Source organism: Schistocerca serialis, chromosome 6 (assembly GCF_023864345.2).
Source record: "Schistocerca serialis cubense isolate TAMUIC-IGC-003099 chromosome 6, iqSchSeri2.2, whole genome shotgun sequence".
Lineage (NCBI taxonomy): Eukaryota > Metazoa > Arthropoda > Insecta > Orthoptera > Acrididae > Schistocerca > Schistocerca serialis.
The window spans coordinates 104,838,656-104,852,575 of NC_064643.1; positions in this window are offsets into that span (position 1 = coordinate 104,838,656).

The window sequence follows — 13,920 nt, forward strand, 5'->3', positions numbered from 1 at the left end:
AGGCAGTATGTATCTTACCCCTAGTGAGATAAGCCTCTACATCCTTACATTTGTCCTCTAGCCGCCCCTGCTTAGCCATTTTGCACTTCCTATCGATCTCATTTTTCAGACGTTTGTATTCGTTTTTGCCTGGTTCATTTATTGCATTTTTATATTTTCTCCTTTCATCAATTAAATTCAATATTTCTTCTGTTACCCAAGGATTTCTACCAGCCCTCGTCTTTTTACCTACTTGATCCTCTGCTGCCTTCACTACTTCATCCCTCAAAGCTACCCATTCTTCTTCTACTGGATTTCTTTCCCCCATTCCTGTCAATTGCTCCCTTATGCTCTCCCTGAAACTCTGTACAACCTCTGGTTCTTTGAGTTTATCCAGGTCCCATCTCCTTAAATTCCCACCTTTTTACAGTTTCTTCAGTTTTAATCTACAGGTCATAACCAATAGATTGTGGTCAGAGTCCACATCTGCCCCTGGAAATGTCTTACAATTTAAAACCTGGTTCCTAAATCTCTGTCTTACCATTATGTAATCTGTCTGATACCTTTTAGTATCTCCAGGGTTCTTCCATGTATACAACCTTCTTTCATGATTCTTAAACCAAGTGTTAGCTATGATTATGTTGTGCTCTGTGCAAAATTCCACCAGGCGGCTTCCTCTTTCATTTCTTAGCCCCAATCCATATTCACCGACTATGTTTCCTTCTCTCCCTTTTCCTACACTCGAATTCCAGTCACCCATGACTAATAAATTTTCGTCTCCCTTCACTATCTGAATAATTTATTTTATTTCATCATACATTTCTTCAATTTCTTCGTCATCTGCAGAGCTAGTTGCATATAAACTTGTACTACTGTAGTAGGTGTGGGCTTCGTATCTATCTTGGCCACAATAATGCGTTCACTATGCTGTTTGTAGTAGCTTACCCGCATTCCTATTTTCCTATTCATTATTAAACCTACTCCTGCATTACCCCTATTTGATTTTGTGTTTATAACCCTGTAGTCACCTGACCAGAAGTCTTGTTCCTCCTGCCACCGAACTTCACTAATTCCCACTATATCTAACTTCAACCTATCCATTTCCCTTTTTAAATTTTCTAACCTACCTGCCCGATTAAGGGATCTGACATTCCACGCTCCGATCCGTAGAACGCCAGTTTTCTTTCTCCTGATAACGACATCCTCCTGAGTAGTCCCCGCCCGGAGATCCGAATGTGGGACTATTTTACCTCCGGAATATTTTACCCAAGAGGACGCCATCATCATTTAATCATACAGTAAAGCTGCAAGCCCCCGGGAAAAATTACGGCTGTAATGACGACAGCCATGTTCACAGGACCGCGTCCATACGTTTGTTTTGACGAACTTTCTGGCACCCTATCACACGCCGACCGCCAGCTTAATCACACGACCTTAATTCTAGAGAAAATGTCAGGGACTATTTGGAACAGGGGTGAAACGTGGCAGCCGACATTCTCGCAGTCTGGTTGTTCTACGACATCCAATAATCAATGAATGGCTTCAGCTCTATATGGCTTACCCGAAGTAACTGGCAGAATATCTCCATTGCCGAACTGAGCCCATTTTCAACACCAGAGGCGGTGTTGACGCGGTATTAGCGTGATGCCTCCTGGCCTTGAGAGGGACACTATTTTTTTGTCCGTTCAACTTTGTGTGTGTGTGTGTGTGTGTGTGTGTGTGTGTGTGTGATCGATTTTGAGTAGAACACAGCGTGCTGAGAACAACAGCCCAGTGTGTTTGGAAAGTCGCTGTGCACTAGACTACGGAGTATGGATGTAGATTACGTCGTAAGTTCGAAATAAAGATGGGAGAACATAAGTTGGAACAGCTGTTTTTTCATAGATACGCGCTTATTTTTTAATTCGGTCCACTGTTGCGCATAAATTTTACTTTCTAGTTCAGTTGGCGAAAGCTATTCAACGCGATGTGTGATATTTACATGTTCAATTTGTCTTTAAATTATGGTACTTTCAACTGAGAAACGTATTTCTCTTGTTGAACATATGTTTGGACAAGGCGATAAATACACATATTCAGTGCAGGACGTGTTTGTTCACAAATTCACCAAAACAGCTGTACCTTCATCGTAATGTCGTTCGTCGATCTGTTGAGAAACTGAAAGAGACGGAGACAGTGTTTGATGCCGAACAAATTGGAAGACCACATAAGGGAACAGAAGTTGTTGAATATTTATGAGTCCATGCAGCAGAGGCCAGCGAAACTAGTTCGGAAGTTCGCACAAGAGACGGATATCGGGCTTACCATTGCGCATAAAGCGACTAACCAAACACTGTATAATCTGACAGCAGTGCAAGAATTGAAAGATGCGGATCGTGATAAGCGAATCTGTTACTCAAAGTGGTTTACATCTGTTATTGAGAGGAATTCAACTAATATTCTGTACGTCACCTTCTATACAGACAAGACCTGCTCCTATCTTTCTGGACATGTTAACACACAGAAGACACGATTACGGTCAACGAAGAATCCTTGAAATGGGGTTGCATGAAGAGAAAACTGGAGAGTGGGCGGTAATATCCAGGCAGAACAATAGTGGACCTTTGTTTTCTGCTCAGTGGTTCAATGGTAAAGTGTTAGACGACAAGTACAAAGGTCTCGGGCTCGATTCTCGGTCTGTCACTTATCATTTCTCTCACCTCTCATAGCGTTTGCTAATGTGAAAAGTACCGAGGTGCACCGTGTTTCCGAATCCACGTTAAAATGTGTGTCCCCTGCAACCGGCTGCGTAAGTCAATTCAGAGGTCGCAGGGAGCCGACGACAGAACAAACATAGTAGAGCACTGTGGTGTTCAAAACAGTCATCGGATCGATGAGTGCTTTATTTATTTTTGTAAGAAACCTTGAACAGAGGACGTTATTGTTTAATCATTCACGATTGAAATGGCCAGCTGAACAAAGACGAAAACAGCTACGCGTGGTTTCAACATGATGGCGCTAATGCGCACACAGCCGGTCACACTATACGCCTTTTTCTGGAAGTATTGTTCGTGGAACGTGTCATCTAGAGTTACGACCCCTTCGCTCGTGTGACCTAACTCCACCAGACTTATTATCTTTGGGGAGCAATGGCGGCTTAAAAACTGAAGTAACTGCGTACGTGAGAATCGTGTTACAAGCTGCAGAAACTGTTTTCCAACGAAATTCAGCGTTTTCAGACTTGTATAGCCACCCGAGGACATCCTTTCCAATCTATGCTGCAACTGCACGGCGTCTTTCCGTACACCCTGTACACTGATGAAAGCGAAGTGACCGTTTCATCAACGATCGCTCTAGTACCAATGATGACCAGCACGGGCAGCCGAGCGCGCTAACGCGCAGTTTCTGAGATTCGGGAAGGCTATCCAGCCCCGAATGCAATCCACATCGCGGATTAACGAACAGAGATAATGAGGCAGCCAGCCTAGATGTGGTTTTGAGGTGGTTTCCCAACTTGGTGTGAATAGACGGCTGATACTCAGGTCTTTCCTCGGGTACACGTTACAGAACCATTTAGAAAACGTTCTCACACTTGGACATACATTCTAGACACTAACAGATAGGGTACACAGGTCCCATAACGAGAAGTACAAGAAGCTTTAGTACCAGTGACGGTAAGCCAAAGGGAAAATGAGTCATCGTCGTGGTTCCACCTGCTAATGAAGCATATGTTCTACTAGAACTAGGTTCTTTTAAAGGCATTTGAAGCTCTTGATGGGATGTGAGCGGCCACTTAGCACACGCCTAGATCTGCATCTACATATTTGCAGTGTAATCTGCAGTGTCAGTCACTGAGCAGTGGGTGGCAGAGGGTACTTCGTACCAATATTAACGATCCTCTGTCCTACTTGAGTAGGATTCGTGTGTTATGCTTGGGAGAAATGTAACTTTCTACAGGCCTCAATACCTGCCTCATTATACACCGGCGTGCAAAAATAAATGACGAAAGTAATTTTCGCATGATCTGTCACACTGCCAAGTGACGTAGCTCGATGAAATTGATCATTCATAGAAAGTACTTCTAAAGTACAGTACAGAATGTAACAGAAAAAAACACTCATTTAGACGAACAGAAACGGCTTGCAGGGCACGCCGTGCCCCCCGTGGTGATCACATACTGCATTAAGAAACGTGTCCCGTCCATTGCATTGTCCAGGGGACCGTCATCAATCACGATGACTTCAGTCTAATTATTGTCTTTGAAAAAAAGTGTAATTTCTGTTCATATCACTGCGTATTTCTGCAATATACTGTAGCAGTTCTTTCTATACACGGTCCAAACTTCATCGAGCTATGTTACTTGGAAGTGACACCTCATTCGAAAGTCCTTAAGTTCAGCACACAAGTGTACATCATCTTAGTCTCAAGATCGTTTCTCGAAATATACGACGATGGCTGTACAATGGTGCACGTCTTCCGCAAAATCTTGTTCTCTACATTTATACAGCAGGGTAAAGCGAGGAACACCTTCACCTCTATTCAAGAGATTCCTTCTTGAATTCTTTGAGCGTCTCTGTTACGTTGTCGTAACGGCTATGTAGACTTGTTATAATCCTCCCGTAGCGTCTGTAAATTCGTTCGCTGTTTACTGCTATGTCTACTTGATATGGAATCCTGGAACAGTACTTCAGAATAGGTCACATCTACCACGGAAACAACATAATACGTTCGTGACAGGTCATCAATACCGGTGTGTTTCAGAAGTCTGCTACAAATTGATGCCACCTAATGGTACCCATCAGGGTGTCTGTGGACCATTTAGTGTCCTCCGTGTAGATAAGTTTCTCTTCGCACTCTTACGAACACGTTTCAGCAGCCTGAGCTCTTCTCAACGACGCATACGCATCCATTGCCGGAGGCCGTCTGGAACGTCGCGATGGCTGCTTATATTTCACGTGCTTGTGCAGCACTGTTTCAGTTACAAGTAATGGCATCCGTTCTGTATGTTCCGGAATCGACGATTCTTCTTTCGATCTACATTACAATTCATTATCCACTGAAGTTTCTTTCTTATGATTCTGTTTTTTGTGGTCATTATCATACGTTATTCTACCGTCAGATCGTAACTAAATAAAGACTGCAACAGTAACTACAAACCGTTGAACTACAAGGAACGAGGGGAAAAATAGGTTCAACGTCCCGTCTACAACGAGCTGATTAGAGACGTTGCCGGTAAAGCATCTAGCATCTACGGTTGACCGAACACCACGTCATTAAGTGTGAACACACGAGCCTCGCCTCAAGCTGTGCTTTATACTTGACCGGGGTAATTCATATTTAAAAAATAAAATTTGGCCAGGTATGGGTAGGACTCGCGCACTGAGCGTTCCGAAAAACCTGATTACGTGTATAAGACAGTTCAACCATTTCGGGAATGGAAATCCTGGACCATTTTCGCCTGTTATCAGCACTGATACTGACAACATAATGTCCTAGGGATTCCAAGATTTTCAAGAATATTTTGATTTCAATAATATAGATGGAACAAAGTCTTGCAGGAGGCAGGCAACTATTATTATAATAATCAGTAGTTTTTCATTCAAGCTGATTGGCAACGGCAAAAGTCAAACATCAGGCAAGGAATGACTGTTGATCATTTCACGCGTTTCCGAATTCATCCATCATCATATATCCAAGAGTCGTTGCTGCAAGTAGATTTGGTGTTTCAAGTTGTGTGCGCAAAACACAGTGACTAGTCTCCAAATGTTTGTTTCACATACAACTTCAAACGCCTCATTTACGTGCAGCAATCGCTCCTGGATATCTGACGATCGATAAATTTCGAAACGCATTATATGAGCAATAAAGTCATTCCTTGCCTGATGTCTGACGCTTACCATTGCGACCCAGTCAGCCTTAATGCAGTACTACAGACTGTTTTAGTTTCAAGTTTGACGGATAACAAATGACAAAAAAAATTCAATGAGGTAATTACAAGTTAACAATCTTCGGATTTTTTTGCATTACTGGTACCACGAAACCTTGCTTGTTGTCTATTTTCGTCATTGCAGATCGTCGAGAAGTACTCGATAGCTGTTGATGACTGAGTTTTCGAGTATCAAAATATGTGACATATGTGGCCGTACCTTTGTTTGCATTCACTTAGAAGCTAACGTTTATTGTACCCCAAAGGGACCATGGACCTTAGTATGTGACAAAAATTTCAATTTGATGCATTTACCCGTTCCTGAGGGAAAAAGGGGTTCTGAAACATACGGACGAACAGTCTGAGAGATAAGACATAACAATTTTTTTTTTCGTTTGATATAATTACAAATTTACAGTTTTTGAATTCTTCCTTTGGCGTACTGTGAAACATTACTTCTTGCCAAATTTCATTACTCTAGGCCAACGGTAAGTACATTAAAGTTTTTGATGAGTGAGTGTGCGAGTATCAGAATGTATTACGTAAATGGCCGTATCTTTTGATTTCAATGAGTTAGAAGATTCAGTTTTTTACATCGCCAGAGGAGCATGGGCCTCAGTATGTGACATATTTTTCAATTTGATACGTCTACCGGTTCCTTAGAAAAAGGGCTTTTCACAGCCGAACAGATACACGAACAGACAGACATAATAACAAGACAATGCTCGAAGTGATCCGTTCTTATCGACTGGGGCAGGAAACCGTAAAGAGACAGAATTCTGAGTACGGGGTGGCAATCATTTTTGATTCTTTTCATCACAATTTTCTGTCTAGATTGCGAATATTTCTTGTGGTAAGAATTGCGTAGCAAATCGATCATACCTCCAGGCACGATCGGTAGTGAGTGTGCTACGGGGATACGTGTGAATCACACACAGGTGCTATACGCACGTGCAACAAGATTTATTCGTACCGGCGTAATGTTTGGAAACCCAGCTCCACTCAACAATTATACTACAGCAAATATGAGCGATGCCGATCAGTATTGATGACCAATCCTAGAATCCGTTGGAACGTAAGAACTTCAAGCGTCCGTAAAGTCCTCGTCACGGCACATTGACCATATGCCTCTGTAAACATATGGCAGTCTTTTTACAGAGCGTCTGTATATCTGATACATTGTTAATACAAACGTCTCAATCGTCACGATGATTACGGTGAAAACTAGTGAATAAAAATGGTTCAAATGACCCTGAGCACTATGGGACTTAACTGCTGTGGTCATCAGTCCCCTAGAACTTTGAACTACTTAAACCTAACTAACCTAAGGACATCACACACATCCATGCCCGAGGCAGGATTCGAACCTGCGACCGTAACGGTCGCGCGGTTCCAGACTGTAGCGCCTAGGACCGCCCGGCCATTCCGGCCGGCCACTAGTGAATACCTGTTGGTTCTATCTGTATATAAATACTTCTGTATTCACACATGCTTTCATTTCTGATGCTGTCTGAGGCTTAAAAATAATAGCCATCATATTTCCTAGTATGAAGGATTAGCTGGAGTTGTGGAATTCAAGTCCGACTAATACTCCTATAGACTTCCGACGGAAGATAATTGTGAAATTTAAATTTAAACAGGCTACTGAAAACAGATTCTGAGTATCCACCACAACAGCCGCGTTGAGGTCCCTGTTTAGGAATATCTCCTCCAAAGAAGGTCGGCGGTCAGTAACAGAAACTGAAGACATTAACACGAGTGATATGAATCAGGGTAATTACTTAAGATTGATTATTCGTACATACTGCTTTAGTTCTTTAGTATGATATTAAGAAATGTGTTTTGTTTACGATAGCGAAAAAAATTTTTAACGGGAAAAGGAAAAAGGCTTGCACAGTTTGAATTCATTTATTCTGCAATCCAAATCAGATTGGAGATTAACGCCTGAACGACATCGAGGGAATTAGAGTTCAGTCCATTGTTAAAGGTAATCCATGAGAAATCATTATATTTTAGGACATACGGAATGGTATGAAAAAGTCGTTACTATTATTTCGACTTTTTTGATCGTCATTGCCGGTTATCCGGAAGGACAATATGAAGAACAGCGAAGTAATGCAAAGGGTAAATGAAGAAAGAACTTTCCTAAACTTGGCGAAGAGATGAAAGCGACTAGGTGGGACATAAAGTCCAAGGGAAAGGAAGTTTGGCAACAGCTCTCAGAGGTGTAGCTGAAGGTCAGAAGAGGATCGGAATAAGAAAAATAAAAGTGCTGGATGAAGTGAAAACAGGAAGACACCAGACTACAAAGCAGTTGGTCTGCAACAGTGTCAGAAGGAGACAACAACGGTGTCAGAAACTTGTCAGTAAGCAGAACACCTCATGATGACGATATTGCTGACGATGACTGCCGGTTTAAGCAGTGACCGACACAGTGGAAACAGTCTCATTCCCCTGCTCATCATGTTTCAAAGTATTTGTCTTAAATCCAGGAGATATTCAAGAGTTCAACGTTTTCTGTTGCAGTTGCTTACAAGACTGACCCGGAGCGAAGATTAATGAGAATGAGCGCCAGACGCAGTGAAATTTTGCAGTGTCCGGCACGGGAGGCGTCCTACTTTGCAGACACCCTGTGCCTTTGGTCCTTCCAACCCCTGTTTGTGCGCGCAGTCGCAGCAACCTGCAGCTGTGTGGCCTTGAGTCCGCATTCGGCAAAGTGGGACGGTTTGTCTGACGCTTTCTCGTGAAACATCACGGTATTCGTTCGGCGTCTCTGGCTAATACCCGGATACTTCGATGCAGGTGACAAGGGCGTATTTGACACTCATTATACTTAAGGGTGTAAAAGGGAGACTAATGGCGGGGCGGTAGAGGGGTTCTGCACTGAAACAGTCAGCCCTATAATGGCTGCAGCTAGGCGGTCTACAGTTACTTCTATACTATGACAGACCCCTGTGAAGTGCGTGATAAAGGGTACTTATCGTCGTACCGCATACCGAGGCCTCCTCCCGTCCCACGTGCGTAGTAACTGCATGAATAACGACTGCTTAAACGCCTCGGTGCACGATGTAATTTGTCACATCTTTTCGCAATTTCAACAAGAGCCGGTGTAGGCGTTGTAGTATATTCCTAGGTTCTTCACCAAACACTGCTTCTCGAAAGTTTTACAACCAGAAATATGTACACATCGACACTCTTAGATGTAAGCGAAAATCAGTCAAAAATACCATGTTTTACATACTAAGTTAAACACAAATCACAATTCGTGGTGCTTTTCTTTGAACATGCCTTGTCAGGCCTGCTTGGATTCAGTGAGATAGAGATTAGAACATTGGACTTGCACTTCAGACGAGCGGAGTTGAAATAACACCCCCGATGTCCTAAAATGGAAAGATTGCTCATGGTTTGCCTTTAACAAGGAACTGATAATGCGATTCCTAACTAATTCCCTTGATGTCGTTCAGGCGCTAATTTCCAACCGTATTTGAATCACAGAGAAAATGAATGTCAACTATAGAAGCCTTCTCTTTTTTCCCGTTAACCATTTTTTCACAATCTTAAACAAACCACATTTTCTAATATCCTACTAACGAGCGATATTTGTGCATACGAACAATCAACGAGCTAAACCTGTACATACGAACAATCAGTTCCTCCGATTCACGTTTCCACTTTGTATTTATACACGTTAATGTTTTTTACTGAACATCGACCTTCTGTGGAAGAGCTTTGTTCTTAACAGGGTTGCGAATGCATCTGTTGTAGTGAATAAAACAGTCTTTGACTTCAGTAGCCCGTTTAAAATTAAACTTCACAACTGCTATCTTCCATTGGAAATCTATAGTCCTATTAGCCTGAACTTAATTCCACAAGTCCAGCTAGTCCTTGATACCGGGAAATATGAAGGCTATTATTTTTAAGCCTCGCATAGCAAAAAATGGTTCAAATGGCTCTGAGCACTGCTGTGGTCATCAGTCCCCTAGAACTTAGAACTACTTAAACCTAACTAACCTAAGGACATCACACACATCCATGCCCGAGGCAGGATTCGATCCTGCGACAGTAGCGGTCGTGCGGTTCCAGACTGTAGTGCCTAGAACCGCTTGGCCACTCCGGCCGACCCTCACATTGCACCAGAAATGAAAACGTGTGTGAACATAGAAGGACTTATACACAGACAGTATTAACAGGAATTGACTGTTTTTCACCATACTCGTCATGAGGACTGAGGTACCAGATTTACAGACGCCTTGTAAAAAACCGCCACTTGTTTATAGAGGCAGATGGTCAAAGTGCCTTGACAAAGTCTATATGGGCCCTGGAAAATACTTACGTTTCAACGAATTCTAGACTTTCTTCACAACACTGTTTCGTATCGCCCATATTTGCAATGGTACGACTGTTGAACGCAGCTGCGCTACTTAACTTTATGACAGTGCGAATCAATCTTATTGCACTGGCATATAGCATCTGGCGTGCTTTACACGACTTCCCGTAAGACACTCACTAGCGATCGTGCATAAAGGTCTGATCGATTTGCTACTCATTTTTTACTGCAATAAGTATTCTCAATCTAGACCGAAAATTGTCATGAAAAGAATCAAAAAGTACTGTCGCCACTTACTCTGAATTGTGTCTTCTTTTTAATACGAATTACCTCAGTCAAATGCCAATAGCAGCTTGTGATGTGGTTTGTGTACTTACATTCAACTAAGTGGTGGTCGGTCAATCGTAAACGCACCAGCGACAGTTCTACAACGTCTCTGATGACCCCATCGTCAATGGGACGGTGAATCCCAATCCTTCCTTATAGTTCGACAGTTTGTAGTTGCTCTCCATAGTCTGTTTACGACAATTTTATCTCGATCTGTATTTAGTTATGATCTGACAGTACGGTAACCTAAGATAGTGAAAACAAGAAAAGTAGAATCATAAGAAAAACTTCCAATGAATAATGAATCTAAATGTACATAAAAAGATGAACTATCTAGTTCCGAAATATACGGAACGGATGCCGTTATTGGCAACTGAAAGAGTGCTGCTCAAGACCGCGAAATACACTGAAGCGCCAGAGAAACTGATATAGTTATGGGTGTTTAGATACAGATATATGTAGAGAGGCAGAATACGGAACTGCGGCCAACAACGCCTATATAAGTCAGCAAGTGTCTGGCGCACTTTTTTATATCGGTTACTGCAGCTACACGTTTCAGATTGTATCGAATGGATGGACGTGTACGGGTACGGAGACAATTTCATGAATCCAAGGACACTGCATGTCAGTAGGGGACTGCTCAAGCTGGTGGAGCCTCTGTAATGGATAGGGCGTGTGCAGTTGGAGTGATATGGGACGCCTGATACGTCTAGATACGACTCTGACAACAGGTGACACGTAAGTGAGCATCCTGTCTGATCACCTGCATCCATTCATGTCCGTTGTGCATTCCGACCGACTTGGGCAATTCCAGCAGGACAGTGCGAAACTACATACGTCCAGAATTGCTACAGAGTAGCTTTAGAAACACTCTTCTGACTTTAAACACTTCCGCTGGCCACCAAACTCCCCAGACACGAACATTATTGAGCACGTTTGAGATGCCTCGCAACATGCTGTTCTGATCTCCATTCCCCTCGTACTCTTGCGGATTTATGGACAGCCCTGCAGGATTCATGGTGTCAGTTCCCTCCAGCACTACTTCAGACATTAGTCGAGTCCATGCAACGTCGTGTTGCGACACTTCTGCGTGCTCGTGGGGCCCTAGACGATATTCAGCAGATGTGCCAGTTTCTTTGGCTCTTCAGTGTATAAGCAGCTATTGCAACACCGACTCCAGACGGCCATCGGCAGTGTATATGTGTGCATAGGTGGGAAGAGCTCTCGCTGTTGAATCACTTTCACAAGAGCGCAAAGACAAACGTATCTACACGAAGGACACCAAAATGAGCCACAGAAAAACTTATAAGTATCATTAGGCATGAGTTTGTAGCAGAGTTCTGAAATATACCGCTATCGATGACCTGTCACGAATTTAATGACTTTTTCCATGGTAGAGGTGACCTATCTGAAGCACTATTTCAAGGTTCCATATCAAGTGGACATTGCAGTAGGTAGCGAACAAATTTAAAAGTATTATAACAAGTGTACATAACCCGTACGATAGAGTGACAGAGACGCTCAGGAATTCAATATGCAATCTCTTGAACAAAGGTGAAGCTGTTCCTCGCTTTACCCTACTGTGTAAATTGAGGGGGCAAGTTTTTTGGAAGACCGTGCAACATTGTACTGCGATCGTCGTATATTTCGGGAAACGATTGCGAGAGTAAGATAGTGTACACTGGTGTGCAGACTAAAGGACCTTCGGCATGATGTGTCACCGCCAAATAACATAGCTCGATCAAATTCGGACAATTTATAGAAAGAACTGCTACAGTATAGCACAGAAGGTACGCAATGAGACGATCATAAATGACAGTTTTATTCGAAGGCCATAATTACACTTAAGTCATCGTGATTGATAATGGTTCCCTAGGCACTACAATAGGAAGGATATGGTTCTTAATAGGGTGTGTGATCACCACATACGACAGTGCATGCTTTGGAACTTGCCCGCATGCTGGCCAAAAGGTCAGTGAGGAGCTCTCGTTGTAGGGTGCACCATTCCTCCACTAGCGCGGTCGACAGCTGCTGGGTGGTCTTTGGTGTATGTGGATGTGTTGGAACATGTCTCTCCAGTGTATTCTACTTGTGCTCGATGCGATTTAAGTAGGGCAAAGGGGTAAGCCATTCTATTCGCCGAACATTTTCTCCTCTCAAAAGTTCCACCAATTGAGCTGTTTGATGCGATCGCGCAGTGTCATCCAAGTCAGGTACGAATGCTCACTGGAAAGACGCACATGGTGCAGGGGTACAGTATCACAGTGAAGTTGACCGTTGAATGTACTGTGTTCAAAGATATGCAGGTAGCTAAGTGCAATTAACATTTTGCCTCCCCACATCATAACACATGGACCACCAAAACGATCATGTTGGTTAATGTTCGTTGGTGCGTTACGTGTTTCCACCTCTTGCCACATGAGCGTATGTACTTTATTGTCAAACATGATCGTTTTGGTGGAAAAGATGTTATAATGTGGGGCTTGCTGACCTCCAGGTCTTTGAACACAGTACACTCAACGGTCAGCGTTATCGTAACAGTGGACACCTCTTCTGAGGGGTGCATTCTGCCCTGGGAATTCGCCAACGACCTGAAGAATGCAGATGGAAGAGCAAACTTATATCACGGTATGTTACTTGGCAGTGACACGTCACGCAAAAGTTAATTTCGTCCTTCAGATATGCACATTAGGCAGGCACCGAGGCCTATAGAATGTCACACTTCTCCCAAGCTCAATACACGAATGGAGTAGGACAGTGGATCTTTGATGCTGATACGAAGTACTGTCCACCATGCACTGTTCAGTGACTGACACTACACGATTAACGGTGCGTATATGTAGATCTAAATGCATATGCATCATCTCTATCTTCTCCTCGAGAGCACCAAAATGTCTTTAAAACTACACAGTTCCAGCAGAACAAATGCTTCAGTGGAAGGTGGAACCCTGACGATCTTTCATTTCCCCCTTGACCTGACGTCACTGGTACCACAGCTTCTTCTACTTCTTCTTCTTCTTTCCCCGTTTCTCTCGGGAGCGGCGTTGTTATATGGGATTTGCTAAGGTCAGTGATATGCGGTCAGATGCTGTTACTGGCCTCGCCATTCGCCGCCCCCCCCCTCCCTTCCCCCCACCTCTCCGGATACAGGATCTGTGAAATCCGTGTCTCTCTGTGTCTAGAATGAAAGTGTGAGACAGTATTCCAAATGGCTGAGTAGCGTGTATCCGAGGAGGGACACCAATGCCAGTTCAGTATTCACCAAGTTGTATGCGATAAACCGTCTAAAAACCACATCCAGGCTGGCTGGCTCACCAGCTCTGTTCGTTAATCCGCGCTGTGGATTGGCTCCGCGGCTGGCTTGCCTCCCCGAATCCCATGG